The following is a 26,501-nucleotide window of genomic DNA, read 5'->3' on the forward strand; positions in this document are numbered from 1 at the left end:
GACAGACGAACGGATAAAGAAGATGTGGTACATATATACAATGAAATATTACTCAGCCATAAAAAGGAATGAAATTGGGTCATTTGTAGAGACGTGGATGGACCTAGAGACTGTCATACAGAGTGAAGTAAGTCAGAAAGAGAAAAACAAATATCGTATATTAACGCGTACATGTGGAACCTAGAAAAATGGTACAGATGAACCGGTTTGCAGGGCAGAAATTGAGACACAGATGTAGAGAACAAATGTATGGACACCAAGGGGGGAAAGCAGTGGGGGATGAGGGTGGTGGTGTGATGAATTGGGCGATTGGGATTAACATGTATACACTGATGGGTATAAAATGGATGACTAATAAGGACCTGCTGTATAAAAAAATAAGGAAAGTAAAAATTAAAAAATTTAAAAAAATAAAATGAACATGCGTTTTATTTTCCTCATATGTGAGTGAACCAAGCAGATATTATGATCCGTTCAAAGGAAAAAGTCAGAAGGCTAAAATTTGGGACTTTCCTGGAGGTCCAGTTGTTAAGACTCTGCACTTCCACTGCAGGGGGCACAGGTTTGATCCCTGGTCGAGGAACTAAGATCCCGCATGCTGCACGTGGCTGGGAAAAAAAAAAAAATCAATAAAAACCAAGTTTATATTAAAAAAAAAAGGCTAAAGTTTCTATGGAGTAAAGGAATTGAATTGCAAATGGAGGCAAAATGATTTTTCTATAGAAGACCATGGAAACTACCAGATAAGATGGCTCGAATGTCTGCCCGTCATCACCTGTGATTTACAGACAGCTGCACGACAGCTCAGAGACAAGGAAGCCTAGAATTGGATAACCTAGCCGGAGGTGCCAGGTGAATACAACGTATAGCTTTTTACTGAAACACAACTTTATGTTTTCTCCAAAGACTTTACGTACATCAGCATTAAATCAAGTACATCAGAATTTCACTAACTTGAGTTCACGTGAATTATCAAGCCAGTATGACTCAGTGAAAGTCTGAATTAGGGGCCTTTCCTAAGAAAATGACAAATAAGATGCTTACCTTCTGTGCCAGCTCCGTTTCTGTCACAGCCCTGCTGCTACTAGTCAGCGGATATCCTGTGATCAAGGTTTCTCAGATGCAAAGGGAGGACCCGGCCTGGCAGGTATAGGCTGCCTCCTCGTCAGTATGTGGAGCTGGAAATGACCTACTGTCACCCTGTGCTCTGGCCCAGAAGTCAGAGGCCAAGCAGAGCCTTGAGTCCTGGCCACTGCTCTGCAGCACCTGCACCTCTGGCCTGTGACCCTCCCTGGGAGGAGCCTGTCCACTTCACTGGCTTTTATGCATCAGGAGCACCGGGGCTGTGACTTTGCTGGTCTCTTCCTTCCTCTTTGCAGGCGTTTTAGAGAAACACTAAGGAAAAGGATTACTGTTGGGCGGTATGAGGGGAAGGGGCTGTTTCAGAGCCAGAAGATGGTGAAAGCGCTCAAACAAGGGAAGCCCCGTATGGACAAGCAAATAAAGGTAGACAAGCAAAAGGAGCAGAGGGTCTGTCAGCTCCATTTCCCCTGGGACAGAAGTGCCAGGGCACAAACGGTGTAGTGGGTGCAAGTAAGAAGCCCACCCTTTCTTCTGAGATTGTACAGCGATTCTTTTGCATCAGAATCGCCTTTCTCAGGAAGTACTGTGATAACGAATGGGCCGGAGGCGAGGTGTTCTTTTCCCCTCACTTGGCCAGGTAAGGTACTTAGAGGGAAATCTGATGTATCTTCTCTCATCCCCCCTGGGATTTTCTCACGGGATGAGGAAGGACTGAGAGGCATTTTTTCCTGCATCTTTGCAGTGAGTGTGCTAAGGTAAACACTGACACTGGATGCAGGAAGGGAAGAGAGAGAACCCCGGAGCGGCGTCCAGGAAGAAGCTGGGGCCTGGTCTGCCGTTTCCGCAGTTCTGGTTACGTTCTGCCCTGTGCTTGGAGAGTTTTCTACGGCATTAGTCGTCACAGCCAACACCTCCCTCACCAAGGCTGCTGCATCTGCACATCATCTTCACTTCTGGTGGCGTATGAAGTGGAGAGCTGGGTGATACCTTTTCAGTACTTAAACCGCAAATGACTTTATGTTGTTTGACTAGATCTCTCTTTTTTTTTTTTCAAAAAAATTTTTATTGTGGTAAAATACACACAAAATGTATCATCTTAACCATTTCAAGTGTACAGTTCAGTGGTATTAAGTGCATTCACATTGTTGTGCGACCATCACCACCATCCGTCCACAGAACCCTTTTCATCTTATACAACTGAAACTGTCCCCGTTATTAGTAATAACTCCCCATGCTCCCCTCCTTCCAGCCCCTGGAAGCCACCATTCTGGTTTCCATCTCTTATGATGCTGACTATTCTAAATACCTCCTATGAGTGGAATTGTACAATATTTGTCTTTTTCTGACTGGCTTATTTTACTTAGTATAATGCCCTTAAGGTTCATCCACATTGTAGCATGTGTCAGAATTTCCTTCCTTTTTAAGGATGAATAATTCTAAGTATGTTCTTCTTTTGCTTATCCATTTGTCTGCTGATGGACATTTGGGTTGCTTCCACATCTTAGCTATCATGAATGTGCTGCAGTGGACGTGAGTGTACAAATATCTCTTCGAGGTCCCGCTTTCAGTTCTTTGGGGTATGTACCCAGAAGCGGAGTTGCTGGATCTTATGGTAGTTCTATTTTTAATTTTTTTGAGGAACCTCCGTGCTGTTTTCCACTCCCGCCAACAGTGCATAAGGGTTCAGCTTTCTGCACACACTCATCAACACTTGCTATTTTCTGTTTCTTTTGATTTAGCCTCTCCATGGGTATGAGGTCGTACAACGTTTGATACGCGTTTCTGTAATGATTATGGACGTTAAGCATCTCCTCATGTGCCTATTGGCCATTTGTATATCTTCTTTGAATAAATGTCTGTTCAACTCCTTTGCACATTTTTGAGTTGGTTGCCTTTTGTTGTTGTTGTAGAATTTTAGTTCTCTATATATTCTGGATAATAATCCCTTACCAGATATATGGTTTGTGGCTGTTTTCTCACATTGGGTGGATGTTCATACAGTAAATTGCTGTACAGTCATGAAAACGAATTCATTTACTCATTCAACAAATGTTTACTGAGTGGTTATTTTATGCCAGATACTCATCTAGATGTCGGGGATACAGTTACGAATAACACAGGTAAAACGCCTCTCTTCAAGGAGTTTATAATCTAGTGGGGAGACAGGTCCTCAGCAAGGTACGTAAAATAGATTGTGGAGTAGATAGTGTTAAGGGCTAAGAAGAAATAGTGAAGCAGAGAAGGGAGATGCTAAGGGTTGGACATGAGGTGGGGCATGACGGTTTAGGTGGGGTGACCAGGAATAAAGGCCTGAGGCTGGGGGTCGAGGAGGAACAGACTGGGATGGAGTAAGCCAGTTGTGTCAAAATGGACCGAGTTGCTTGAAAAAATACTAAATTGTAGAGTGATGTATGCAGTAACACACCATTCCTGTTAATCTAACAACCTCTAGAATAGGGCTTCTTAATCTAAATAAAATTAATTACTTACAGTTGTAAAGGAAGCCAGTTATATTAAAATAATTATAAAATTTTTAATGGATTCATGTTACAATATGTGCTCTCTTATTCGAGCATTAAGTGACAAGGCAATACATGTAAAACATAGGCAAGTTAAGGTGTCGTCTCTTAAAGATCTGTCAGCGTGAGGGCTCTTGTTGATCAGCTCAAATGGGGATTGTAAACTGACGGATGGCCTTAACCTCCTTCCGTGTGTTGATCAATACAGTTGTAGGGAATTGTAGAGAGTAAAGTACATAGCTAGACCACCCATGTGAGAACTTGGGACCTGGCCACTCGCAGTCTGAACGATTAACTGCCCGGCACAGAGCTGCCTACGAGTCGGTTGGCCGTGTCGCATGAGTGCTTGTAGACAGTCTGGCTGCTGGCCTGGCACCTATACTGTAATTTCAAAGTCGTTTGAGATACGAGATATCTTGAGTTACCTCTAATAACGATGATGTGACATGAAAATCTGAATTCTGGTGATAAAGTCGCAGGCACTGCTAATATGATTGTACTTTTGTCTATATTTCTAGCCAAAGGAAGTGATGAATTTTGCTTGGAAGTTTGTGAAAATAAAGATGATTTCTTTTTCCAGTTTGAATTCAGGGACACCCCGATATCTGCTGTGGATCCCAGTTTAAGAATCTTGTTTTAAAACAATACGATATTGTTCATGGCTACACACACACACACACGCAGATATCTACAAATGGATTGGAATAATACACACTAAATTCATGATTGTAGTTGGATGGTGTGTAACGTCACAAAATATGTTATAAAAATAATCATGGCATTCAAGGTATAAAACCACGTCACAAGCCCCTCAATATCCAGGACCCACTGGGGCCGGCTCTTCCTCACATTGCGCATTTATCTTGGCAGTCCTGGTTCTTGATGGAAAAACAGCTGCTGTGACAAAGGTGGCGTCCCCATCTGTCCAGGGCGGTTACTTGGGTTCAAATCCCAGCGTCCCTGCTTACTGGCTGTAAAGCTTTGGGCCGATTATTCCACACATCTGTGCCCTCGTTTCCACACCTGTAAAATGAGGATTATAACAAGCGCTCAGCAACAGTACTCGCCTTGTAGGGCTAATGGGAAGATTTAGTGAGAGTAGACTTGTGAAACTTCTAGAAAAGTATCTGGCTTTTAGTAAATGCTAATAAGGGCTGCTCATTATTATGGCCATCACCATAACCATTTCTGACATCTTGGGAGTTTTGGTTTACTCTTATTTTCATTTCACACATACCTTAATTTCTTTTTCGTTTTTTAATATTTATTTATTTATTTGGCTGCACTGGGTCTTAGTTGCGGCACGCGGGATCTTCCGTTGCAGCGCACGGGCTTCTCTCTAGTTGAGTTGGCGCGTGGGTTTTCTCTCTCTAGTTGAGGCGCGCGCGAGCTCAGTAGTTGTGGCGTGTGGGCTTAGTTGCCCCACTGTATGTGGAATCTTAGTTCCCTGACCAGGGATCGAACCCGCGTCGCCTGCATTGGAAGGCAGATTCTTTACCACTGGACCACCAGGGAAGTCCCAACATACCTTAACTTCTAAACGTGTTCATGGCAAATCTTTAGTTTCGATGCTTTTGCGCTTCAAGAGAAAAGAACAAAACCAAAACCGCTTTGGTTGCAGCTTTACTGCTTCTTAATAGACAGGACTGTTTAAGCGGGATTCCTGGAGTCAGGCAGGCCCGAGTGTGTCTCGGTTCTTCTCTCGCCAGCTGTGTGACAGTGGCAAGTTATTTACTCTTAGCTTGGGTCCCTTATGTGAGAAAAGGGACTAACTAGTAGCAGTACCTACATCCGAGGGGGCGATTGAACGAGTCCATAGGTGGGAAGGTCCTAGAGAGGTGAGGGTATTGTGGACCTGTCCTAACTCTCCTCCTCCTTTCAGCCCTCAGGGTGGGCTTCCTGGAGGGGGTCCTGCTTGAGCCGAGTGGAGGTTTTGTAAGTGGCGTGGCCTGAGCACGGTGTGCCTGGGGATGGTGTCAGGCAGGGCTGCGCTCTGTTCTCACTTCATCCTCAGACTCCGCGACACCTTCAGGGTCTGTAGGCGGTGGAGAAGTGAGCTTGTATATGCATGTTAGGAAGGTGACCCTGAGAAGCAGTGGGGAGGGTCTGGAAGGGAGGAAGAGGTCGGAAGGCCAGTTAGAAGGGAGGTGGAGGAGAGTGGTGGCCCTGGCGTGAAAGGACAGTAGAGAGGGCGGTGGGGGTGGGGGTTGGGGGGCGGGCAGGAGCGCCTCTGAAGGCCGGGCTGGCCTCCGTGATTCTGCACGGTGTGCCTGGTGCCTGACAGGGCCCTGCACGCAGGACCGCAGCAGCGCACCCCTCCTGAGTGACTGACTGCGGTGCTTAGCAGACAGAGTTAGATGGTGCCCCAGTTTCCTGCTTCCTTGGCCTGGTAGACGGTAGCTGTTGGCAGGAATCTCAGTGTGGAAAGAGGACTGGATTGCAGGGGATGATGAGTCTAATTTGAAGCTGACCTTGAGGTGCTCTGGGACGTCCGGAGAGTGGGTGCAAGTCCAGGGCTCACGATCTCAGTTGAAATGGGGGGAGTAGTGGAGCAGAAAGGAAGGCTGAGGAGGAAGGCCCCGTGTCTCCCACCTGCACCCACTAGGCAGCCACTGTCAAATCTCTGTCTGCAGCCAGGCCTTCCCTCCTGAGCCTAAAACAGCCCCCCGTCTTCTGGTGTCTTCCTCTCCAAACTGGGAGCGCGTCACTTCCCCGAGAAACAGGACCTTCCTCCTGATTTCCCTGTTCCTCCCAATAGTCCTGGAGGCTTTAGTCACCGGCCCAAACTGTGATGTTTTTAGATAACCAGTGAGAACCTACTGTATAGCACAAGGAACTCTACTCTGTGCTCTGAGTAGGGTTCAGGAAGGAAATCCAAAAAAGAGGGGGTACCTGTATACAAATAGCTGATTCACTTTTCTGTGCAGTAGAAACTAACACAACATTGTAAAGCAACTATACTCCAATAAAAATTAATTAAAAAAATAATCACAAAACCAAACCAAACCAAACCAAAACAAGAAAACTGTATGTTTTCTCTTGGATAAAATTCAGTAAAACTTCAGTTCCTCAGAATGCTTAAAATCGAAGGTTCTAATTTCTCGGAGTTAAACTTTTTTTAAAGGTCAGTTGTTTAAAAACCTCTTTCTAAAATATCATGTAATTGCTTTTCCCACCATTCTTGTCTCGCTAGGGACAGTCTTCTTCTCCCAGACCTTCCCGAGACTCACATCCCAGGTCTCTGCCTAAGCGTGGCCCTCCAGAGGGGTCTCTCCTGGTCCTGCCTCAGCCCAGAGAGCAGCCTGCGCCTGTGCCTTGCTTGATTTTGTTTCACACCGTTTATCACGATATGATTGGCTAATTTTTTTCTTATCACTTGTCATTAAGTGATTTTTAATCTCTCTCCCTCACTAGAATGGTCTTTTTTTCCCACTGTATTTCCTGCACTTGGAAGGTGTTTGGTATATAGTGGGTGCTTCATAAATAATTGTTGAACGAATATTTATAAGCAGCCCTTTATGATATTAGGTCCGGTTTACAAACTTGGATATAGGCTTAGCAGAGCTGCTTACGAAGGTCCAGGTCACCTGATTTCTAAAGGACAGAGCCAGTGACTGATTGCCTCGGTGGGATTTTCACACTTCATCAGGGTGCCTTCCAGATCCCTCATCGTAGGTACCCAAGCTACTCCAACAGAATACATGAATGGAAGAAGTTGTCAGAAATGGAGGTTTCTGGGACTTTCTTGGTGGCGCAGTGGTTAGGAATCCGCCTGCCAATGCAGGGGACACGGGTTCGTGTCCTGGTCCAGAAGATCCCACATGCCGCGGAGCAACTGAGCCCGTGTGCCACAGCTATTGAGCCTGAGCTCTAGAGCCCGTGAGCCACAACTACTGAGCTCACGTGCCGTAGCCCACCCGCCTAGAGCCCGTGCCCCACAACAAGAGAAGTCACCGCAATAAGAAGCCTGTGCACCGCAGCAAAGAGTAGCCCCCGCTCGCCACAACTAGAGAAAGCCCGTGCGCAGCAACGAAGACCCAAGGCAGCCAAAAATGAATAAATAATTTTTTAAAAAATGGATGTTTCTGATTGTTACAAAAATGCCTTGCTTTTTTCAAATTTAGGAGGATATGGCAAAAATCGGTCGTAGTAAAAATTGGAGGGAGATGCTGAAGCTGCCCCCCGGCACCCAGTGCAGCAAGCTTCGACGTTCGATTGGTGAGTAAGGAAGCCGCACCTGCTCGAGTCCGGAGGGCATGGCTGGCGTTGTGCTGTTTCGTTTGTTAGATGTTGGTCTTTCCTTAGTCCCTTATTTGCTTCAAATGCTATTTAATAGATTCTCCATATATCGTCACGATTCTTCCCAGGAAAAAACCCTGTAGATTTTCTAATGTGCAGTTATAAAGTATGGCTATTGACTTTTTCATTAAAAACCTTTTTTAAGAACTGGGACTTCCCCGGTGGTCCAGTGGTTAAGACTCCGCGCTTCCAATGCAGGGGCTGCAGGTTCGATTCCTGGTCGGGGAACTAAGATCCCACATACTGTGGAGCACGGCCAAAAAAAAGAGTGATATATACCGATTGTTCTAGGTAGAACAGAAGAGAAATGCAGCAATCATCCTCTCTAGAAGTGAACACTGGTAACCGTTTCTCGGTCTCCTTCCAGACAGTTCTCTGTGCGTATGGACAGGAATTACTGGTGAGAACTTCAGGAAAGGAATAGTCAGATAAAAAATAAGGTATGGCGGGGTCATGGGATACTCTGCAATGTAAAGAAGGAGAGAGTCAGCTACAGGTCCTGACACGAGCACAAGAAGTCACGAGTAGAGTCATGTCTAAGGGCAATTGTAACTGTAGTTGTTTAGAGGCATGATTTCCAGTTCAAAGGGTATGTGCATTCAAAATTTTGATGTTCCCAAATTACCCTTCAAAAAGGTTGTACCGCTTTACCCTTGCCTATGGCCTGGCTAACGCTGGTCGTTATCAATGTTTTTAACCTTCACTAAACTGTAATTTGCAGAATGGTCTCTCGTCGTAACTGTGGATGGGGTTGAGCATTTTCATTGGGTTTTTTCAATTTGCTTTTTTCTAATTCATTTTTGAAAGTTCTTTATGTATGAAAGGTGTTGTCCTTTTATATTCATTGTGAATACATTTTGTATTTATGCTTTTTGCCTCTTGGCTTGCAGTATTTTTCAATATGGCAGTTTTAATTTTTTATATAGACAACTATATCAGTGTTTTTCTTCTTAGTCTCTGAGCTTTATGTTGTACTTAGGGAGGACACCTTTACTCCCTAAGATAATTTTTTTAAAAATCTATCTTTTCTTTAGTACTGTTATAGTTCCTTTTTAAGAAAGTTTAAATATTTTATCTATCAAAATTAATTTCAGATAGTATAAAGTGGGAGTATTTTTTCCCCAAAGACCTATCCAGCCATTTTAATGTCATTACATTTTTTTCCTCATTATGTTTTAAAAATAGCAGTTTTATTGAGATATAATTAACATGCCATACAATTCACCTATTTAAAGTGTACAATTCAATAGTTTTTAATACATTCTCAGAGTTGTGTGACCATTATCACAATCAGTTTTTCAATTTACAGCATTCTCATCACCCAAAAGAAACCCCATACCCGTTGGTAGCCACTCCCCGTTCCCTCCCCCACCTCTAGCTACAGGCAACCACTAATTTACTTCTGTCTCTGTGGACTTGCCTATTCTGGACATTTCATATAAATGGGAAACATATACTATGTGATCCCTTGTGACTGGCTTCTTTTCACTTAACGTAATCTTTTCAAAGTTCACGCATGCTGTAGCATGAATCAGAACTTAATTCCTTTTTGTTGGCAAATAATATTCCATTGTATAGACATATCACAATTTATTTATCCATTCATCATTTCATAGACATTGAGTTGTTTTCGTTTTTGGTCTGTTGTGAGTAAAGTGACTACAGTGATTCACGTACAAATGTTTTTCAAATTGTGGTAAAATACACATAACCAAAATGACCATTTTGAGGATGTAGACCCCCTCCTGCTGCCGTCTCCTCACCACGAGGGGGCTCAGAGTTGGGGTGAGTCGCCTTCTGAGATGCACTTGTCACCGGAAGCTGGCCTCTCCGTCCGACACTCACCACCTCCCTCTGGCAGCAGCTGCTCGTCCGCTGGCTGGTCCCCTGCCCCGTCCCCCTGTCCCAGCCCCACTGCCCCCGTCTCCTCCACGGCCCCAGATCCAGACGGCCCTCAGAAGTGAGCAGGTCCCATAAGGTCTCTGCCGTCCTCACAATGCCCAACTTGTATTATTGTGAAGTTCAAATGAAATAATACACAGAAAGGACTTAAATCATAGTGGCACGCAGTAATAGGTGAAAAATATTACGTGTAGTTATTATTTTTATCTGTTCCTTCTAGGAGAGAGAGTAACTCCTTAGTCTGGCACCAAGGCTTTTTGAAAATCTGATCAGTCTTTTTAAATTTTAATTTAATTTATTTATTTTAAAAAATTTATTTATTTTTGGCTGCGTTGGGTCTTTGTTGCTGTGTGCGGGCTTTCTCTAGTTGTGGCGAGCGGGGGCTGCTCTTCATTGTGGTTTGCGGGCTTCTCATTGCAGTAGTTTCTCTTGTTGCAGAGCATGGGCTCTAGGCATGCGGGCTTCAGTAGTTGTGGCACGTGGGCTCAGGAGTTGTGGCTCGCGGGCTCTAGAGTGCATGCTCAGTAGTTGTGGCGCACGGGCTTAGCTGCTCCTCAGCATGTAGGATCTTCCTGGACCAGGGCTCGAACCCGTGTCCCCTGCATTGGCAGGCGGATTCTTAACCACGGCGCCACCAGGGAAGTCCCTGCCATTCATTTTAGGAGATTTCCTTATTATCCAGATAAACGTCCATGCTTTTATGCACATGCAAAGCACTGTCCAGCCCATCCCACAGTGTTTTGTCATTAATCATATTTGTATTTAATTTCTAAGCCCACACTCTTGTTCTGTGACTGCTGCTTTCATGCTTTATGTTCTAGCAGTCCCTTCAGTCTCTAGTCTAGAGGATACTAATTAGGGTTTTAAAAGGTAAGTCTTCTGTTGCCTGAATTACCTTTTCTCCTGGGTCAGTTTTTCTGCTGGCTTTTTTTGTTTATTTGGTTAGTTGGTTTTGGTTTTAGTTTTTACCTGCTGCTTTCCCCCTGTATCTAGAGAATGCGATTATTTATTCAGGTTTATGTTAAGGGCTGTGTTTCTTTGTGCGGTGGCAGCCTGGCTTCCTCTGTGGTTGTACCCCTCTCTTGAATGGCGTTCTGGAAGGCGGGTGCGTCAGCGGGGTGCCGTCCAGACAGGGCCTGCGTTCCAGTGGCCACAGACAGCATGGCTCCGCTTTGCCAGTAGAGTGTGTAGTTCTTCAGTTGTGCTCTGCCTCCCCCCTGGGGTCCCAACTTTCTGCCAAGTGGCTTCAGCCTGAAGAAGTCCCTTGGTTGGCAGTTGTGTCCAGGCCTGGGAGGGGCTTCTGGGACCCAGACACCCGGGCAACCTGCTTATCTCTGCAGATTCAGCTGGTGGTTCCTTTAACAATCCAGCCCCATAGGCTTTCTCTCTTCCAGGTAATCCTCAAATTTCTCACTCTTGAGGGTGCCCTGTATTCTTTTTCCAGATCACGTTTCATTCTTTTTGTTGTGATTTTGTCTTTGTTCCTTTCAGTAGGAAGCTGGGTAAGAAGGTTGGCAGACCTATGCTCCATCTGCTACCTCAGTGGAAACCAGGAACATTTCTGAACCTTTGAGTTCGGGAGGAAAGAGTTAAAAACTCTCAACTCGGGCTTCCCTGGTGGCGCAGTGGTTGACAGTCCGCCTGCCAATGCAGGAGACATGGGTTCGTGCCCCGGTCCGGGAAGATCCCACATGCCGCGGAGCGGCTGGACCCGTGAGCCATGGCCGTTGAGCCTGCGCGTCCGTGCTCCGCAACGGGAGAGGCTACAACAGTGAGAGGCCCGCATACCACAAAAAAAAATTAATTAATTAAAAAAAAAATCTGGCACAAATGAACCTATCTACAAAACAGAAACAGACTCACAGACACGAACCCGTGTCCCCTGCATCGGCAGGCAGACTCTCAACCACTGCACCACCGGGGAAGCCCCATAACATAGTTTTTTATTATTTCCTTGACCCTATTACCATTTGTTCTTTAGAGAAAAACTCCGTATTATTTGTCTGTTGTTGTCCCTGTGTATAAGCCTCTTGGTATTCCGACAGGGAGTATTTATTTGCTGTTTCATAGTTGATATAGTATCCATTATAGTTTTTTTTTTAATTAATTAATTTATTTATTTTTGGCTGTGTTGGGTCTTCATTGCTGCGCATGGGCTTTCTCTAATTGCGGTGAGGGGGGGTTACCCTTCGTTGCAGTGCGCGGGCTTCTCATTGCGGTGGCTTCAGTAGTTGTGCACAGGCTCTAGGCACACGGACTTCAGTAGTTGTGGCATGCGGGCTCAGTAGTTGTGGCTCGTGGCCTCTAGAGCGCTGGCTCAGTAGTTGTGGCGCACGGGCTTAGTTGCTCCGTGGCATGTGGGATCTTCCCGGACCAGGGCTCGAACCTGTGTCCGCTGCATTGGCAGGTGGACTCTTAACCACTGCGCCACCAGGAAAGCCCTCCATTATAGTTTTATTTATGTGTCTGGTAGTTATGTGGAAATAAAATAGCAAACTTAATGCTCCTGTTTTATCCTGTAGTTGTCTGTGGTTAAAGGGCTTCCTGATCAATATCCAGGCATAAATCTAATTTCCTGCGGGTAGTGGAACTGAATGCAAAAATTAAATGTAATTTCATTTTTTGTATTTTTTATTTTTATTTATTTATTTATGATTGAACCCGTGCCCTTGACAGTGAGAGCATGGAGTCCTAACCACTGGACTGCCAGGGAACTCCCTAAATGTAATTTTATATCTAAGTGTTTCCAAGTATGAATTGCTATAATTTCCATCCGTGTCTTTTAGATTTTTTCCCATTCTTTATTGGTAAAGTGTCAGCTCACCCCCTGTGGTTTGTCTCATGTATTTGGCCACATGCAGGACACATCCGGATTTCAGATCTTGGTTTAGCCATGGAGATCCCGGAAGGGGAGACCATCCAAGGAAGAGTCGGAACGCTCAGCTACATGGGTACGTAATGTACCACCCCGGGGTGCTCGCGCCCCTGCCCTCAGGACACAGAGAACTGAACACAGGAAGGGACCTGGGGTCCGCCCTGGCCCGCTGCTGGGGAGCATACCTGGCCCCCCGGCCTGCGCTCCTCTCTGCTGACGGGCCGGAGTAGGGACAGGGCAGTGGGCCTCTCCGCTGTGCTCACTGGCCCCGCACACCCCCACAAGGTTGTCAGAGTTATGCGCGCAGCTCCAGGGCAGTGACCCAGCCTGACGCAGGGGGGCCTCTGACATGAGGGACCCTGAGGGCCTCTGCTGAGTCCCGCACTTACCCTCCCCCCATTCCACTGTGGCTGCTGTCACCTGCTGCTGGGGTCTTACTCTGAGGGAAAAGGGGCGCCCGGGGGCCTGGCGCTGCCTGTTTGGAGGCGGGGTTTCCCCACGGTAGTTACTCCACGAGCAGCAGGAATGGTTTGTAATGACAGCTTTACTGAGATGCAGTTCATGTGCCATTAAACCCGCCAAGCCGAAGTGTGTAGGTCAGTGGGTTCCGGTTTGTTCACGGAGGTGTGCAGCTCTCACCACTGTCTGATTCCAGAACTTTCTCATCACCTCAGAGAAGGCCCGCGCCCGTCAGCAGTCACTCCCCACTCCTCACGTCCTCCTGTGGCGCGCGAGGGTGGGAGGGAGCCGCTGGAGGTGTGCGGAGAAGTGAGGGGCTTCCGGCGCGCCAAGGGCCGCGTGGGCGTCCGGGGAGATCGGTGGTGGTTGTGTGCAGGCAGGACGCGCGAAGCTCGCAGCAGGCGGGGAGTCGGGCTTGCTTAAGCGGGTCTGAAGAAGCAGGAGAGAGGCCGCGGGGCTGGGTGGGTGCAGAGGGGCGGTTGGAGGAGCGACTGTGGGTGTGAGCGGGTCGCAGAGGAGAGTGCGGACACGGGGCAGGTGGAGGCGGGCTCCTTGCCGGAGTCAGACACACGGGGGCGCGCGCTGCGGGGGGAGGGCTGACGGGGTGGGGGGGGAGTGGCAGGATGGAGGACGGAGGACCAGGCCACTGGACTGCGGCCACAGAGCGCGGGGCGTGGTCCCCCAGTGGGTGCTGGGGTCAGCCGGTGTGTCTTGCGGGAGTTGACACTGGCTGGGGATGAAGTACCTAGGGGTCCGTCTCCTCTTGTGTCCACATGTGAAGGGACGTGTGCTGGTGGCCTTTCTCGGGCTGCTCACCCTGCTTGGAGCTGACGGCGTTCAGTCAGCTCCTCCGTAACCGCCTCCTGGCCACCCTGCTGTTGCTGTTCAGCTGGTAGATGTTGACCCAGTGTCTGCTGGCACGCGACGGTCCGATGGGGCTGCAGGAGCATACAGATGTGCGAAGTGGGGCCGGCCCCTCGGGAGCACACAGTTGAATGGCAAGCCTAAAGTAACACGAAAGAAACTAGGGTCAAAAGCAGAGCTTGACGGGTACAAGATAGAAGCGAAGCCTAAAGGGTTTTCAGGATGAAGGGGTGCTGTTCGTGGGAAAGATGGTGGTGTCTGCGTGAAGCCCAGCCTGTGACTCAGGGCCCGGGGTCGAGGCCCAGCCTCCCACCACCACGCGCTCACCCCTCCGGGTCTCGGGTTTCTCATCTAGAAGATGCAGACGGTGGATAACTTCTACCTTATAGAATTGCCAGCAGGATAAAATGAAAGCGTGCGTGTGAAGTGTTTAGTCCCACGTGAATCCTCGGTAACTGCTGAGCAGAGCAACAGCTAGTTCTTAGAGAGTCTGTGAAATTCCAACAGACGGCCTGGAGGAGGGGCCACCTCAGGTGCAAGGTCGATGTGAACAGGGCACAGAGGGGGGAGCGTGGGCAGCTGCGGGGTCCAGGATGTGGCCCAGCGCTGACTGCACGCGAAGGGGACAGCCCGCCTCTGCCCGTCCCTGCCGGGCCCCCGCCGTGACACCTGGTGTCGGGTACCGCTGGGTCATTTTCAGAGCTCTCTGTTTTCATTTCAACCCCACGGTGGCTTTCTAGGATATTCTCAGAGCTGCACGGTGGAAAAATTAAAAGTTGATTTCCGTGGTGTCCCATAGTCAGTGGCAGCAGGCAGCACGGGCACAAGGTGCTTTCCGCTGCCCGGCGCTGCCCGGTCAGGCCCCTGGACCGCGTGAGTTGGCAGCAGGCTTGACAGAGGCATGGAGTCCCTGCGGTGCGGTCATTGCATCTGGCCTGACACAATGTTCAGGTCTGGTCTTAATTAAGGAAGCCTGTGTTACTGAGCCCCGCCCTGGCTCCGTGCTGGAGTTCCCACGGCAGCTGCCTGCAGAAGCTTGGGTCCCGCGGGAAAGCCCGGCACCGCGCCAAGTACGCAGGTATATTCCCATCGGTGGTGTCTGGTAGGAGTCAGCTCGGCCGAGAGACCAGACGGCCTCGGTGTGTGTGCGGCACGGCCGAGCGGGCGGGGCCCGGCCCAGGGGCGTCGCACACGAGCCGGGAGCCACACGTGGGTGCTGGCTGGGAGTCGAGGCCACGGGTCAGCCAGCGTTCCTGTGACGCACCAGGTGGTGTCACTAGGGCTTTGCAGGTCTCTCTCGCATCGTTCAGTGCACCATTGCAGCGCAAACAGCCACAGACCCCTGAGCTAACAGCCAGCTCTGCTCCCACAGAGCCTTGTTTACAGAAGCGGGCACCGGTGCGGTACAGCCCTGGGCTGCAGCTTCCCAGCCCCTGGCCTAGGCTAGGTTTCGGAGGCCCAGACCTTTCCTGTGTCGCTCTGAGCAGAGGCAGACCTCTTTGACTGCTAATTGTGGAAGAAGGCCTATCTGAACTTCTGGCAATAAGGGGCATACCTCATCTTTATTGTGCTTCACAAATAGTGTGTTTTTGACAGATTGAAGGTTTGTGACAGCCCTGTGTTGAGCAAGTCTATTGCCACTATTTTCCTAGCAGCTTTATTCTTTAATTAGGTACAATTTTTTTAGACATAATGCTATTGCATACTTAACAGACTACAGTAGAGTATAAACGTAACTTTTATATGCACTGGGAAACCAAAAAATTCGTGTGACTTGCTTTACTGCAATAATCACTTAACTCTGATGGTCTAGACTCGAACCCGCGGTATCTCCGAGGTCTGCCCGTTTAAATGTATAAGTAAGGAATACTTTTGAAAGAAACACTTTCTATTAATTTTAAGAATATACAACTTTTAGAGCTAGGTTTGCTAAATTTTTGCCTCATCTGAGGTCCTTAGTGATCTGTTTAATTAATAGATTAAAATAGTTTCTAATAATCAACATAACTTGGCATGAAAGTGGTGTCTGCGAAGTTCCCAAGAGCTTCTATTTCTTGAAAAAAATCCCCTAATTTTTACGTGGGTAAACTTTTCTTAAGGATTTACTTAGCCACCTCTTTTTTTTTTTTTTTTGCGGTACGTGGGCCTCTCACGCGCAGGCTCAGCGGCCATGGCTCACGGGCCCAGCCGCTCCGCGGCATGTGGGATCTTCCCGGACCGGGGCACGAACCCGTGTCCCCTGCATCGGCAGGCGGACTCTCAACCACTGCGCCACCAGGGAAGCCCTCTTAGCCACCTCTTTATTTATTGATAGCTCAAAGGCAAAACTTCAGTTTCAACTCCTTTTTGAAGCATTGCGTATTCTAAATCAGTAAAATCTGAAGTAACGGGGTTTGGTTGATACTTTGAAATTTAGTGACTTTGTTTAGATGGAGGTGCTCTTTGCCACCCCGATTCTTTGGCCATTTTTGTTATGGAGCTTTTCTGGGTTTTCTCTTTTATCCTTGGAGCTTCCATTGACTCCATTTTCACTCGTCCACAGCTACTCACCAAGGATCCCAAGCAGCGCCTGGGCTGCAGGGGCGAAGGAGTGGCTGAAGTCAAGGGACACCCTGTGTTCAGGGACGTTAACTTCAAGAGGCTGGAGGCCCACGTGTCAGACCCCCCTTTCCGTCCTGACGTAAGTGTGTTGCCAGAGAGCAGCGGGGTGTTGGGGTGTCTGAGAAAACGGATGTTTTCCAGGTAGGTTCAGGACCACCCGTCCCGCCCCCGGTGCCCCCTGGCCCGTCCGCACAGGCCCTCCCGGCCCGCTGCCGCCCTGGCTGGTGGAGCCCACCCAGGTCACTGCCCTGCTCAAAAACCTCAGCAGCACCCGACACCCTCCCCGGGGTGCCCCGCCAGGGTCCCCACGTTCCCGCGGCCCCCTCCCCCGCCCGGAATGCGCTTCCCCACGCCGGGTCTCGCAAGGTCCTGGCTGCACACTGAGGGCCCTGGAGTGGCCGCTCGAGCCTCCTGGTGAGCGCGTGGCGGGGCCACACGGGGCCACGTCCCCAGGGCCCAGCAGGCCCCGCGCACGTCGGAGCTGGGCCGGAGCAGGCCCCTCTTTGGCCTTGAGCTGCTGCAGGCCTGTGATGGAAACGTGGAGATTCGATCATTCCGCAGGATGTGATGGGGCTGAGACGTGCGGTTAAAGTAGTTTCAGTTGTACAGTCAGGATGCGTTATGTTTACGTGGAATGTGTTGCGGCAGCAGCTTCTCCCTTTGAGCTCGTTCTCGCAGCGCCCTCCCACCTGCTCCAGGCACTAGAGTCACGGGGAGGACCAGCTCCAAGACGAGGAAAACCCAGCCGGGGCTGCTCAGAGCCTTCTTTCCACCAGGCCCTGTGCGCCGCGGGCCGCAGCCTTCCCTGAGGAGGGCGCCGGCTGGGGAGTGAGGGGCAGAGGCGCTGGGGCTGCTCCGGGGGCTCTCCTGCATTTAACCAGACGGTCCGGGGGCCCGCTGTCAGCAGCGTCTGAGGGCGTCAGGCAGCCTGGCAAGGGCGCAGGATGGGGTTCTGGCCTGGGCTCGGGCGTCCCCTGCACCGTCTCCTGAGGGCCGGCCCCCCACTGGCGGCTCCCCCCTCTCCACTGCTCTCAGAAGTTCTGACCAGGGGCCCGGGATCGGCACGCTCCTTCCTTGTCGTGCACGCATCCCTGAGCCCTGGCTCCCTGAGCGGGGAGAGCAGAGCACGCATCCCTGAGCCCTGGCTTCCCTGCTCCAGAGGCGGCGGCCCGGGCTCCACACGCCCTGCCTGCTGGCCTGACTCTGCGCCCGAGGATGCCAGTGCCCGGTGGGGCTGGGGGCCTGGGGGCCTGCCCAGCGCAGATGGGGGCCAAGCAGGTGGACAGCACGTGCGCGAGGGAGGCCGAGGGCTGGAGGCTTCCTCTGCCGTGTCCCAGCAGGGGCACCCCATCCGCCCTTCTCCACCTGCAGCCTCTGCCGTGGCCCGTTTCCGTGCAGGAAAGAGAAGAGGGGGCCTCGGGGGGCTTGTGGGCGAGAGAGTGGGGAGCTGGAGCAGACGGGCCGCGGGGCCTGTGGCTCTGGAGGTTGCTAGAGCAAGGACTGGACGTACTCCACGCCGGGAGGGATGGCGAGGAAAGGAGGGTGCAGGTGTGCGTGCGGCGGCTTCCCAGGTGTCCTGAGCGCCGCTGAGGGAAACAAACGCAGCGGCGGCCGTCTCAGCCGCGCCTCTCTGTGCTCTGTGACAGCCGCAGGTGGTTTACTGCAGGGACGTCCTGGACATCGAGCAGTTCTCCACGGTGAAGGGCATCCGCCTGGACAGCACCGACTGCACCTTCCACAGCCAGTTCATCACGGGCTGTGTCTCCATCCCCTGGCAGAGCAAGGTACTGCCCGTTGCAGCACGGCCCACCTAGCTAGTTACAACGACCAAGAAGAACCTTATGTGTGTAGAATGAAGTTTCCTCTTTAAGATATCTTTTTAGCTATTTTACATACACATCCATTTGTGTGTGCGCGCACGTGTGCATGTTCGGAGGTAAAATTATATGTGGCAGCTGCCCCTGGTCCCTTCACGGGGGGTGGACAGAGGTGGCCCTCTCGGGTCTGCTGGGCTTCTGCCGCCCTGAGCCCTGCTCCCTGAGCGGGGCTGGCTGGACGGGAGTTCACTGCTTTGGGGGCCACGTTGGCGGCCACGTGACCTCCCCCAAGAGGAGGTCAGGAAGCAGGGGAAGTAGGAGCCGAGGACGGGGGCCAGAGTGGCTGCCGAGCACTGGGCTGGGGGCCGGGTGGGCGGTGCCGGCCGGCCGCACGGGGCCTCCACCACTCCTCTGTCCTGCCCTTCTGTGGGTGCAGATGACCGAGTCTGAATGTTCCAAGGACATCAACGAAAGGGGAAATGTGGCATTAGATCCAGAAGAGAAGACATATCAGCCAGCTCCCAGACAGAAGAGAGGCTTCTTCCACAGACTCTTCACTCGAGGGGTAAGGGTGACACACGTTCTGTTATTATTATTATCACATTATAATGTGATGTGTTAAAAGGAATATTTCACCAAGGTAAAACTTTCTTTGTTCAGCTTTCTTTTTTCAGTGCCTCTTACATAAGATAATTTACATAGTTTGAAAGCCAGCCATCAGGTACAGTTTGAGCCCAGCGAGAAGCATCCTCACAGTGATGTTTGTCATTGCTGTGAAAACTGTTCTGATGCAAAAAGAAGAAATGGCTTACAACACTCGAAAGGAGATCGTCTGTCCACGGCAAAGCATTTCACACGAGACTCAGAAATCAGCATCTTGTAGAACAACCATAAAACAGTGCACGTCATTTCTATTTCTGCCTCACGTGTTCTGATTCTTCTTTTTTTTTTTTGGCTGCATTGGGTCTTAGCTGCGGCACGCGGGATCTTTTGTTGGGGCACACAGGCTTCTCTCTAGTTGTGGCTCAGTAGTTGCAGCACGCAGGCTCAGTTCCCCCGTGGCGTATGGGATCTAGTTCCCTGACCAGGGATCACACCTGCGTCCCCTGCATTGGAAGGTGTCATCTTAACCGCTGGATCACCAGGGACGTCCCCGTGTTCTGATCCTTAGAGCTGTCACATCATTCGCCACGATCACAGGGAAAGATGATTTTCTTTTGAACATGGAAGAGTGGCTTGGAGAGACTTTCTGTGGTAGCATTAAATTTAGGAATTTTTCCCAGGTCTCCTTGGACCAGTGGATTATCCTGCCGTGAACCCCGTCTGTTCCCGAGGGATTTATGCCGAGGTTGTCCACTAACATCCATGGTTTTTCAGTATAGACCCAGAGTGTGTGACCACGTTTCCTCTGCAAACTGGGGGCTGGGCGGGAGTTAACCCCGTCCTTCTCTGGGGCCGAGTGTGTCTCGGTGCGAGTCATCTCCGGTCCACACCGTGGGGGCCTTCAGTGAACCTGTGGCCGGTGGAATCCATACGGTCGTTCTGGAAGGAAGGAGGCGTGCACCCCGCGCTGCTGAGCTGGGTGGTGAGCGCGGGGTGAGGTACGCAGTGTGAGTGCAGGACGCATGGGCGACGCCGTCTCTGTGTGAACCAAGCAGCCCGCAGGACGTGAAGCACACGGGAGCGAATTTAAGGGTTTCCCTGCCTTGAAGGCAGCACCCTGCGCCATGTTTTCACGTCCACTTAAGGCAGGTCAGCGACTTGCATCAGAAAGGCGCCTGACAGGCCTTGTGCCGGTCTTGCGGGCTGCATCAATGCCAGCCCCAGCGAGAAGGAGGGGCTGCCCTCCAGACGGCGAGCGCTTGCTGCACAGCCGGCTGGCGCCACGGAGCCCGTGCCCTGGGCTGCATCCGGCCCGTGAACTGCAATAACCGCGCGTGACACACCCTGAAACGTGCCTGATGAGTCTGTCCATTTCTCTACTTTCATACCTGAGTTGTCTTTTCACTAAAGCTGGATTGAGGAAAAGGCCTCTTGAGGACTCGTGACGCCCAGAAAGCCCCAGCTGCAGACGCCTTGTGGCAGGGACTCCGCGTGTCCCCGCGGGGAGGAGGGGAGAGGCCTGGGTGCCAGCCCTGCGGCGTCTGCACGGAAGGCCCTGCTCCTCGCCCGAGGCTCCTCCCGCGCTCCTCCTGTGGATGGGCGTCGGTTGGAAGCTCTTGGCCCCTTTCCCTTCGTGTTCACCGCCCCGTGCCTCTCATCGAGATTCCCCCCACCCGCCCTCGGGCGTCTCCGCAGCGCTCCTGTCCATCCTCTGAAGGAGGGTGTTGCCAGGACCCTGAGGTCAGGGCGTGGCTGTCCGGGGCCGCTCTCCCTACCCCTGCGGTGTCGGACGGGTTTCTGTGGCCGTGGCCTGTGAGTCTCCGGGGCTGGGATCCCGGAGCCAGACGTGCGGGAGGGGCCCTGGCGTCGGGGCGAGGGGGCCCCCGGGGTGCACGGGCCTCGGCAGGGCCTTCTGGGGCCAGAGTGGCCTTTGGCAAGGTGAGAGCTGGTGGAGGGAAGAGCCGAGAAGCCTCCTGTGTCCTGCGACCCCGCTGGCTGCCCTGCCTCCGCAGTGGGCTGAGGTCAAGGTCACTGTCCCTTGGCTTGCTGGGGAGCCCTTGCCACCTGCCGTGTGGGATCCAGGGGCCGGGCCTCGGAGACTGTAACCAAACAGCAGGGACTTGGTCCCGATGCTGTGACACCCGGAAAGCCACCGCCAGGGCCTGGTCCCGCGTCGCTCTCCCCAAGGGTCACCTGCCCCACCCAGCGCGTTCCAAGGTGTGGTTTGCATCTGCGCTGATGAAGCTGTATGCCGCATGCTGGCTGCAGTGGGGAGCCCAGTTGCCTGGAGGCCTGTGTCTAGAGCAGAGTCCCTCCCAGGCGACGTACCACAGACCAGGTGAGGGGAAGGGGGAGCTATCTGGGGTCTGGGGCCTTGATTTTGGCGGGAGGGAAGTGGCTCGGCCTCTCCCCCACCTCATCCTGCCTCTAGAGGGAAGGTGGCAGGAGTTCCCACCTCCTGGGGGCTGGGAGCACAGGCAGCAGGGTTTGGTCCACGCTACCTGCTCATAAAGAGGTTACTAATCGTGGAAAAGGAATACGTGCTCATCGTAAAAAACACAGGAGAGCGTAAAGAAAATAGGAATCACCTTTATTCCCACGTCCTGTTTACATTCTGACTTCTTCCAGGCTTCCTTCCTCCCCTGCTGGGGCCCTCCTGCCTCCCGCTGTGGATCATCTGGGGGACGTGGGAGGGCCTGGCCCGTCACAGGTGGGGAGGCTGGGGTGCAGCCCACCTGCCTGCAGAGTGAGGAGAGGGGGACCGCAGGGACGGCCCGAGCCTGGGTGGTCGTCCGCACCCGGGGGCACAGCTACGGGAACCAGTCAAGTCCTTTTTCTTTTCCTTTCTTTTCTTCTCTTTCCTTTTTTTGCTTAAGCTAGTCTGAGTTGCACGTCTCCATGCCCAAGTGAGAGCCCTGACAGAGACAACAAATCCAGGTAAGAATTTTCACAGGGTGTCTGGCAACTTAGTAGATTGAACATGTCTTTTTTTTTTTTTCTTTGTTTCTGATTATAAGCAAATGTATATTTATTAAAGAGAATTTTGAAATTAAGACGAGTACACAAGGAAAATTTGTGTTTAATGTCAGCCACTGTCCAGGGATAATCCCTATCCGCATTTTATTCTGTAATGTATATAATTGATACTTGTTTCTTGCCATGTCGTTTAAATAGATCTGACTGCTTCACCTCTTATGGCACATTTTGACCATCATTTATTTAAACAGTCCTAACAAGTGCCGTTCCCACTTTTCTTGTCAATATGAATACCAGTGGGACGGACGCCCCGCACCTACGTCTTTGTACCCACACCTGATTATATTTCTAGGGTAGCTTCTCACCAGGGGATCCCTTAGTAAAAGGGTATGAACGATGGACATAAATCCTCCAAGAAAGAGCTAAAATGGTTAAAGTGGGTATACCTAGAAAGCAGGTTCACTGGGATGGGCAGAAATGGAGCAGAGGAATGCTGTTTGCTTTATAAGCACTGCATCTTGAGTTTTCTCTGTTGACCACGTTCATGTATTATTAAGATAAAAATAAATGTGACCTTGTAAGGATTATTTACTTTCCCCCCAATAAAGCACAGCTATGCACTAAAAAAGGTATAGGATCATTTTTAAAGAATATATATGATTTGCCTTTATGAACAAGTTGCCCTCCTGAAAATTTTTAACCATTTGCCCTCCCACCAACAATGTTTAACAGTTCCTTGCTAAGTTTCACCAAAAACTCAGTTTTGATGAAGAGTTTCACCAGAAACTAGGTATCTTTCATTTCTTTTTTGTGGTAACATACACATAACACTTACCATCTTAACCATTTTTAAGTGTACAGTTCAGTGGTGTTAAGTGCGTTCACGTTGTCGTGCAGCCGTCACCACCACGTGTCCACAGAACCGTTTCATCTTGTGAAACTGAAACTCTGTCCCCATTAAACACTAACCTCCCTATTCTTCCCCTCCCCCAGCCCCTGGCACCCACCATTCTACTTTCTGTCTCTATGGATTTGACGACTCTTGGGACCTCATATAAGTGGAATCATGTGGCGTGTGTCTCTTGGGTCGGGCTTATTTCACTCAGCATAACGTCCTCAGGGTTCATCCATGTTGTAGCAGGTGTCAGAATCCCCTTCCTTTCTAAGGCTGAATCAGATTCCTTTCTGCTTCTCCGTTCATCCGTTCATGGGCACTTGGATTGTTTCAACGTTTTAGCTATTGTGAATAATGCTGCTATGGACTTGGGGGTACAATATCTCCTTGAGACCCTGTTTTCAATTCTTTGGGGCATATACCCAGAAGTGGAATTGCTGGGTTGTATGGTAATTCTTGGCTTAATTTTTTGAGGGGCCACGATACCGTTTTCCACAGCAGTGGCACTATTTTACGTTCCCACCAACAGTGCACAAGGGTTCCAGTTTGTCCATATCCTTCTGAACACATCCTTTTTAATGGCTTTTTGGCATTATTCCAATATTTTATTAATTTTTTCTTTTTGGCCACACTGCATGGCTTACAGGATCTTATTTCCCCAAACAGGGATTGACCCCAGGGCCCCTGCAGTGGGAGCGCAGAATCCTAACCACTGGACCACCAGGGAAGTCCCTCCAATATTTTAAAGTATTAATGTTTCTACCAATTCCCTATTGTTGGACATTTACGTTGTTTCATCTTCTTGATACTATTAATATTGCTTCAATTACCATCTTTGTAGCTCCATCTTCGAATGCTCGTCTAATAACGTCCAGAGTGACGGTCCGTAGGTATATATGCTAAGTCAAATGGTTCAGGTACTTAAATCTTCTCGTATCATCTCATTTATTTATTTATTTTTTGGCCACACCACGCAACATGTGAGACGTTAGTTTCCTCCACCAGGGATCGAACCTTTCCCCCTGCGTTGGGAGCCCGGAGTCTTAACCACCGGACCGCCAGGGAAGTCCCCTTTAATCTGCTGACGGATCCACATCTTTTGACGTTGCCAAATTACTCTTCAGAAGAATGACAAGACTGTATTATAACTAGCAGTTCTTGCAAGGCCTTGCTTCCTGTGTCCTTTTCAATCCTGGTTAGCACTCTCTTTACTCACCTTTTCTCCGGTTCTTGCTGAATCTTACTGAATCAACTTACGCTGTTTTCATAAGTTGCTAACTCAAAGTTTCCCGCCTTACCCTGGAGCATCTGAGCCAGGACTACAGAGCCTGTGATGAAATGCCACCCAGGGTCAGACATTTCCCCTCCTGCTCTGTGCTTCGTCATCCATGAAGCAAGGCATGTGGAGTGAGAGTGTTCCCTTTGTCTCATTCCTTGAAGTCAAACTTTCCCCCTCTTATGCCCTTTGAATTCAGCGCTGAGATCTCAGAGGACCTCTGCTTGGGTAGGTCCTGGCCTCTTTCTCTTCTGCTTCATTGTGTTATTCCTCTTAACTGCTCACAGCTGAGTGTGAGTGAAATTCTTTAAACACTGCTTTATCACTGGGGCTGAATTCTTACTGTTTTCCATCACATTTCTTTCCCTTCTCAACTGGAAGATGAGCCCAGCAAAGGGCCTGCATTGTGTGGCAGGGAGGTGGGGGGTGGGGTGGGCTGTGCTTCTGCTTTTTGTATTTCGTGTCTCTTACTTTGAGGGCCAGGCAGCATTCAAGTTGTGGTTTTAAATAGGAAGGAGCACTTCCAGTCTTGATTTTCTAATAAGGAAACAACTGGGCTTTAGAGTGGAGGAATGTCATACCCCATGTAGACCTCATTTTAATTAATATAGCAGTCAGTGCTGGCCAGGCATCTCCTTCAAGAAGTCCTCTTGGGACCTCCCTGGTGGTCCAGTGGTTAAGACTCCATGCTCCCAATGCAGGGGGCCCAGGTTTGATATCTAGTCAGGGAACTAGATCCCACATGCATGCCGCAACTAAAGATCCTGCATGGGGCTTCCCTGGTGGCGCAGTGGTTGAGAGTCGGCCTGCCGGTGCAGGGGACGCGGGTTCGTGCACCGGTCCGGGAAGATCCCACATGCCGCGGAGCGGCTGGGCCCGTGAGCCATGGCCGATGAGCCTGCGCGTCCGGAGCCTGTGCTCCGCAACGGGAGAGGCCACAACAGTGAGAGGCCCGCGTACCGCAAAAAAAAAAAAAAGATCCTGCATGCCGCAATGAAGATCCCGTGTGCTGCAACCAAGACCCGGCACAGCCGAATAAATAAATGAAAACAAAAACACGTCAATCTCAATGCTTTAAAAAAAATATATAAAAGAAGTCTCCTGACCCTCATTCCCAGGCCAGGTGAAGGGCCCCTCCCTGGGCTGGAGCTTATACAGGGGATCAGTTGTAGCCTTCATGTTGTTCATATTCTAGTTACCAATAACTAAGGGTAATGTCTTTGTTTGGGCTGTTATATCAGAATACCATGGACTTGGTGGCTTATAAATGACAAAAATTTCTCACATTTCTAGAGGCTGGAAGTCTGAGATCAGGGTACCAGCAAGGGTGGTTTCTGCTGAGAACCCTCTTCCGGGTTGTAGACTGCCAACTTTTTGTTATACCCTTACATGGCAGAGAGCAGAGAGGGGAAGCAAGCTCTCCCATGAATCTTACAAGGGCACTAATCCATTCATGGGGGCTCTACCATCATGACCTCATCTAATTATCTGAGTAATGGACAAATAACATGATGATTGAAAATGAAAGTAGAGTGAACCATAGAAAGATATTGAAGAAAATCTTCATCTTATTACTGGAGACTAAATTACCAGGTTCCCAAGAGATAGAACTTACGACATTTTGGTCACAGTACAGTACAAAGTACAGTAATAGAGGCGGCAAAGAGGGGAGGAATGGAAGCAGTCAAGAGAACAGAAAATAGTAAATAAGAACAAAAAGGATCAGAGAGAAAACGAGAGCTACTCTGATTTTACATTCTCTGTGGGATACATTTTAAAGACGTAGAGAAACCTGTAGACGTTTGAATCGGACGCACAGCAACGTGAATGTGAATGCACTTACTGCCACCGAACCGTACACTTAAAGACGGTTAAAACGATCAACTTAGGGACTTCCCGGGTGGTCCAGTGGGTAAGACTCCGCACTCCCAGCGTAGGGGGCCCAGGTTCGATCCCTGGTCAGGGAACCAGATCCCGCGTGCTGCTACTAAGCGCCCGCATGCCGCAACTAAAAAGATCCCACAAGCCACAATGAAGATATCGCATGCGGCAATGAAGATCCTGCGTGCTGCAACTAAGACCCAGCACAGCCAAATAAATATTTTTTTAAAAATGGTCAACTTTATGTACTGTATATTTACCATAATAAAAAAGAATGAAAAAAGTTGAATTGAGTTTAAACTCATTATTTCCCAGCTCTGTGCTCTGAAAGACCTAGAAGCCATGACACCCCGGTAGCAGGGAGCCCACCTGCTGCCTGGATCTTGGTTTCTAAATACCATTCTCCAGTAAAAGGAGTCAGGGCTCCTCGAAGAAATGGCTGGGTCCACGT

The 26,501-nt window shown here is 50.0% G+C and overlaps 1 protein-coding gene across 4 annotated transcripts in view; it reads left to right on the forward strand.

The window, feature by feature from the left end:
* The window catches only part of HTT (huntingtin), a 198,393-nt gene that overhangs the window by 17,828 nt on the left and 154,064 nt on the right, over positions 1–26,501 (forward strand). Inside the window, exons 2-6 of one of the 4 annotated variants that reach the window (XM_079919305.1) lie at positions 7,727–7,820; positions 12,665–12,754; positions 16,544–16,681; positions 18,249–18,386; positions 18,856–18,984. The gene's annotated coding sequence lies outside the window, so the exon portion shown is untranslated. The remainder of the gene's footprint in view (positions 1–7,726; positions 7,821–12,664; positions 12,755–16,543; positions 16,682–18,248; positions 18,387–18,855; positions 18,985–26,501) is intronic. The other 3 variants (XM_079919304.1, XM_079919306.1, XM_079919307.1) reach the window with 3 other exon arrangements.

This window comes from Stenella coeruleoalba (assembly GCF_951394435.1).
Source record: "Stenella coeruleoalba genome assembly, chromosome: 4".
NCBI classification, from domain to species: Eukaryota; Metazoa; Chordata; class Mammalia; order Artiodactyla; family Delphinidae; genus Stenella; species Stenella coeruleoalba.